This window comes from Lathyrus oleraceus, chromosome 4 (assembly GCF_024323335.1).
Source record: "Lathyrus oleraceus cultivar Zhongwan6 chromosome 4, CAAS_Psat_ZW6_1.0, whole genome shotgun sequence".
NCBI classification, from domain to species: domain Eukaryota; kingdom Viridiplantae; phylum Streptophyta; class Magnoliopsida; order Fabales; family Fabaceae; genus Lathyrus; species Lathyrus oleraceus.
In genome coordinates this window covers 351,637,552-351,643,731 of record NC_066582.1, presented here as the reverse complement: position 1 = coordinate 351,643,731, position 6,180 = coordinate 351,637,552, and positions in this window count along the sequence as shown.

The following is a 6,180-nucleotide window of genomic DNA, read 5'->3' as shown; positions in this document are numbered from 1 at the left end:
CCATTTTTTACTTGTAGAATAAGGTACCCCATGGGGATATGAAAGTAGTATTATCCATGTCCTCCAGAGCCATGCTGATTTGGTTGTAACCGGAGAAGCCATCCATGAAGGAGAAAACATAGAATTGAGCGGTGTTATCCACTAGCACATCAATGTGGGGCAGTGGGAAGTCGTCTTTGGGACTTTCTCTATTCAAATCTATGTAATCTACATAATGCAAACTTTTATGTTATTTTTGGGCACATGCATAATATTGGCAATTCACCGAGGATAATTGGAGACTACTAGAAAACTTGCGCTGAGCTATTTTTGCACTTCCTCCTTGATCTTCATAGTCATGTTGGGACGAGTCCTTCTTAGATTTTGCTTCACGGGAGGGAAATCCTCTTTGAGGGGTAGATGGTGGACCACGATATCTGTATCGAGGCCTGGCATGTCTTGGTAAGACCATGCAAACACATCCATGTAGTCTTATAAGAGCTTGACCAACTTTGTCTTCCCTTCATCTTGTAGAGTTGGGCCTACTCTGACCTCTTTAGCTTCCTCCTCTGTTCCAAGGTTGACCACTTCTACTGATTCCTCTCGCGGTTGTATGACCTTTGAATCTCGCTTGATTAGTGTAATATCCCAAAATTTACCCTTCATTTTCCCTGGAAGCATACGCTTTACACCTTATGCATGCATTCATTTTTAGGTCATTTAGCATTTGCATTTCATCATGGCAATCAGAATCGGATCCAAGAAGCTTGAACATCATCCAGGACACTTTGTGGGCTCTATTTAGATGATCAGTCAACACAAGGGAAAGACTTGAGTTACTTCCAACAGGGGTCTATTCGTCAGTCAAAACGTTAATCTTGAAGGAGCAAAGGTTTGTTCATGAGCTGTCATGCTCGTTAGGCGAAGCCCACGTGTTTTGAAAAAAATAAAATAAAAAATCTTGGACTTGGACCTCTCTCATTTGAGCCCACAGGTCCACAAAAATCAGGTTATAAATTCAGAGTTTCAGTGAAACAAAAGGGAATTCTATTCCTATTACCCTGTCTGGGAAAAAGATAGTGAGAGAAGAACCCTGGGGAAAAAGATAGTGAGAGAAGAGCTAACAGAGTTCAGAGCAACCTCCAGGAAACTCTGAAAGGTTCATTATGACTCACACACTTTCAACTCAAGCAAACCCTAACATTGGTTCGCAAATCCAGCCGTGCCATTTGACTTTAACCGATCTCTCCAATCAGGTTTGCCCTTATTCCCATTACCTTTGTGCTTGGAAGTTGAATACTCTAAATGTTTGAGGTATGATGGATGAATTTCATTAGGTTTTTGCCCACGGGTTCATAATTATGTATGAATGTATAAATAATGCCTTGAATGCTTAATCGTTTAATTTCTGAAGTGTATGCCACAGGGTTTGAGGTTTCTGAAACCATACTGTTATCCATGAAAAACCATATTGTTTTGCTCTAATCTGACTTACGTTTGGCATAGCATGTTTTCTCCTAATCCTTATCTTGTTTCACTAACCCTTTTGTTGAGTGTTTGTGAAGGCTCACATGACTTTTGCAGGGATAGCTCGCTGGATATTCCACTTTGCTTGTGGGATACCATTTGGGAGATTTATTCTGATTGCCTTGTTGGCACATTTATTTTATATGTGTTTGTTTTGTATGTGTTCGTATCCCCGCAGGTAGCGCGGTTCCTTCGTCAAGGACTGCCTTTTTGCATGAGCATCCCAAACCCTAACCCTTCATTGATTTTTCTTCTCCTAAACACACGTTTACTCCTTCTACTACAGGTGAGTAAGTCTCCAAAGGTCGAGCATCCGGTAGATTGCGTAGTAACGTCGTCCGCCCCCAAAACATTATCCTTAACCCCGTAGTAAGCCGAACTACGGCTTGCTCTGATTCTCATTCCAGATGAGATACGTAGGCATAAGACGCGATGTCTTAGCGAGCACACATCCCCCCAACCCATAGGTCAGCCGAGCTACGAAGACTCTGATTCTCATATTCAAATGAGATACGTATGCAGTGGATGCGACATCCACGCGAGTCGTTTTCATTTAACCCCATTTTTTAGTAAACAACACAAGATAAACTCACACCCTTTAGACAAGAACTACAAAAGTGGATCCCGTAGAGTACTAAGGATGCGTAGGGGTGCTAATACCTTCCCTTCGCATAACCGACTCCCGAACCCAAGATTTGGTTGCGAGACCTTGTCTTTTCCTTTCCTCTTTTCAGGTTTACTTCGAGCGTTTCCTTTCCCTCCTTTGGGATAAATAACGCACGGTGGCGACTCTTCTGTTATTTTCTTTCGTCGGTTGTTTTTTTGCACACTGTATTTTTCAGGTTGCGATAGCTGGCGACTCTGCTGGGGACCCGGTTTCCCTAAGCGAGTCCCTCCTAGCTTTCGTAGTTTGTTTATTTATTGGGTGTTCATGCTTTTGTACAGTTATTTATTTACCTACTTTACCTTATTGCATTGTGTATATATCATTGCTGTATCTGTTGGCTGGCTATGGCTGCTTGGTGATCTTTGTGAGATGAGTTCTATACCCGAACTCGAGTGCACTTAGGATAGGAGAATGGCATAGTCTTGTCGACTTGTGTGGAGTTATTCCTTAGCAAATTGACTTGCAAGCCCATTCACTTGGTGGAGGTCATGTTGAGATCAATAATGTCACACAAGTAAGTTGTGGTTAGACATTACTTTTTCCAATATAGACCTTAGAAGCCGAGGACCTTAGTTTACCAAACCCATCTTGGCCTATTCGTAGGACGTAGTGCAAAAGTCGTTCAAGTGTAAGATTTGATACGATTGTTACGCGATATTACACTCATAAGAGTCTCTCTTGAGAATATTTTTGGAATACGAGTAGTCGTTCCTCCGATAATATCCGAAAGATGGGATTATGACTATGGGAACCTTTTGTAGAACATGTTTGGCAGGTTTAAACCTTAGTACACTCCTTTTGGGTGGTTCTTAACCTAAACTCCATGCTCGTGACTTGCAACAAACCCTTGATTCATGGTTGATTCGATCAGGTATCCTTAATATCAATGAAACTTGGGTGTTGATAAGGTGTAAACCATAATCCACCAAAATGGGTGGTTGATATTAAGGATAACATGATCCATCCCATGACCTTTGTTTGGTATGCTCTTAATTTCTCTCCAAACAGTGCAACCTGACAGATGTTCAAGCAGATACAGCGATCCTGATTCCCATGCCACTACACTGCATTCACATCATTTTGCATCACATCATTTTGTATTCATAATCATTCACACATGTTTATCCATTTCTGTGGGGTTTATATCTTCTACTTGATTCTAGTCGGAATTTCTTGGTTCTCATCAACGGCTTAGTCTTTTTTTTTACATCGTTTATCTATTGAGAGACTGGAATCAAGGGGGTAGAATACCATTGGAATTGATAAACATGTCATTGCATTTACATATTCATTAGCATGTCTTGCATAACAGGTACCGCCACAGTGTTCTCAGTTTGTTTGGTGTTCCATCAGCAGGATAGCTGACCCAAGCATTCACCGGTACGGTACCCGCAGAAACCAACAGAGAGTAATGGAAAGCCTACAGGCAGAGTTCGCCGAGATGAAAATCCGCATGAATCAATTCATGGATGTGGTTCAAGGGGTGGATCAGGGACAACAAGAGCTCAGGCAGATGATACAGAGGAATCCCCCTGCTCAACCAGAGACGGTGACTGATCCTCCAGTTGGAGAGGCTAATGGACCCAATGGACCGGGGCCTATCCCAATCCTACATGTCACCTCCGGTCAACAGCCCGTTTATGATGATCAGGACGATCAGTTCCCCCTGCTGCAGGAAGACTTTGGTATGGGTCATGGTGTGGACCCCATGTTTAGAAGATTGGAAGAGAGGTTGAAGGCAGTGGAATGACAGAATCCTCTGGGAGTAGATGTTGTGTACTTGGGGCTGGTCCCAGGTGTGAGAGTGCCACCAAAATTCAAGGTCCTGATATTTGACAAATACAATGGAAACTCTTGCCCGAAGACCCATGTGCAAGCCTATTTCCGTAAAATGGTTGCATACTCCGATGACGAAAAGTTGCTTATGTACTTTTTCCAGGACAGCCTAGCTGGGGCATCCCTGGAATGGTATATGAGGCTGGACAAAGCCCACATCCGTTGCTGGAGGGATTTGGCTGAGGCTTTCGTGAAGCAGTATCAGTATAATGTAGACATGGCTCCGGACAGAACTCAACTTCAAAATCTGTCTCTTAAAAGCAATGAGTGCTTCAGAGAATACGCTCAACGCTGGAGGGAAACAGCTTCCCGTGTTCAACCTCCTATGTTGGAGAAGGAAATCGCTAACATGTTCATGAACACTCTGCCAGGACCTTATTTGGAGCGCCTGGTGGGTTGCAATGCCTCCAATTTTGCTGATGTAGTGTCTGCCGGAGAGAGGGTGGAGAATTACCTGAGGACATACAAGACCCAGAGTGGAGGTGGATCCTCATCAGGGGTGAAGAAGCCGTTCATTCAGGGACAGAAGAGGAGAGAAGGGGATGCAAGTGCCATATTTTCTTATCAGAACAGGGATAACCGGAGGAATAACTGGCAGAACTATCATCAGCAACCGCATGTTGCGGCTGTGACCATTCCAGCTGCAGCACCACTACAACAACAACAACCACAGCATCAACCAGCTCAGTACCAACCACAACAACCGGGTAACAGACACGCCTATCAACCGAGGCCAAGGACGATGGACCGGCGTTTCGACACTCTTACAATGTCGTACGCTCAGTTGCTTTCTAGTCTTCAACAACTACAACTTGTGCAGTTGCGCACTATGGCTCCTCCCGTTGGTAGGCTTCCGGTGGGTTATGACGCCAACGCTAGGTGTAGCTTCCACTCTGGGGCACCTGGCCACAATATTGAGAACTACAAAGCTTTTAAGCACGTAGTTTAGGACCTCATTGATTCAAAGGCAGTTAACTTTGCACCAGCTCCTAATGTCGTCAACAATCCCATGCCCCAGCATGGTGGAGCCAACGTTAACATGGTTGAAGGAGAAGTCAAATTAGTCTCTACGGTCAACAATGAAGATGGGGATAGTGATTGCAACATCGATAACTGGGTGCGTCCGAGGATCCCGGGTGAAGTTCTCAACAATTGGTCTTCTGAGGAGATTGTTCAAGCCACTTGTCTGGAGGAGTAATTTTCTTTGTTTATTCATGCATATCCAAGTCTTACGTTCCGCCAGGGCGTAATGACTCATTGTAGGGCTCATCTATGTGACACTTGCATTTTTTATCATAAATAAAGGACGTCTTTTTGCATTCAAATATTTCGTTCCCTTTCTTCCTATTTTTGCAGTTTTTCAAAAAAAATGGCAATGTTTTGTTTAGTTTCCACTTTTTTTCTTTTTTTTTTCACACTCATAAGCACATACCATCACTCATGCAGATGCACATCACCAGATCCTATTGATAACGGTTCTGCTATGGCTCGCTTCGACTTTGAAAATCCAATCTTTCAAGCTGAAGAAGAGGGTGATGAAGACTGTGAACTCCCTGAAGAACTTACCAGGTTATTAAAACAAGAGGAAAGGGTCATTCAACCGCATCAAGAGTATGTTGAAGTGAGTAATCTCGACACCGAGGACGCCAAGAGAGAAATCAAGATAGGGGCTGCTTTGGAAGACAATATGAAGAAGGGGTTGATTGAATTGCTGCAAGAGTATGTTGACATCTTTGCTTGGTCTTATCAGGACATGCCAGGGCTTGACACAGACATTGTGGTACATCACTTGCCGCTCAAAGAAGGTTGTCCTCCGGTCAAGCAGAAGCTCAGAAGAACAAGACCAGAGATGGCTGTCAAGATAAAGGAAGAAGTGAAAAAACAGTTGGATGCAGGGTTTCTAGCAGTCACAAATTATCCGCCATGGGTTGCAAATAATGTTCCGGTACCTAAGAAGGATGGAAAGGTACGGATGTGTGTTGATTACCGGGATTTGAACAGGGCTAGTCCTAAAGATGACTTCCCCTTACCTCACATTGACGTTTTGGTGGATAACACGATGCAGTTCTCGGTATTCTCCTTCATGGATGGCTTTTCTGGCTATAATCAAATTAAGATGGCACCAGATGACATGGAGAAGACAACATTCATAACCCCATGGGGCACCTTCT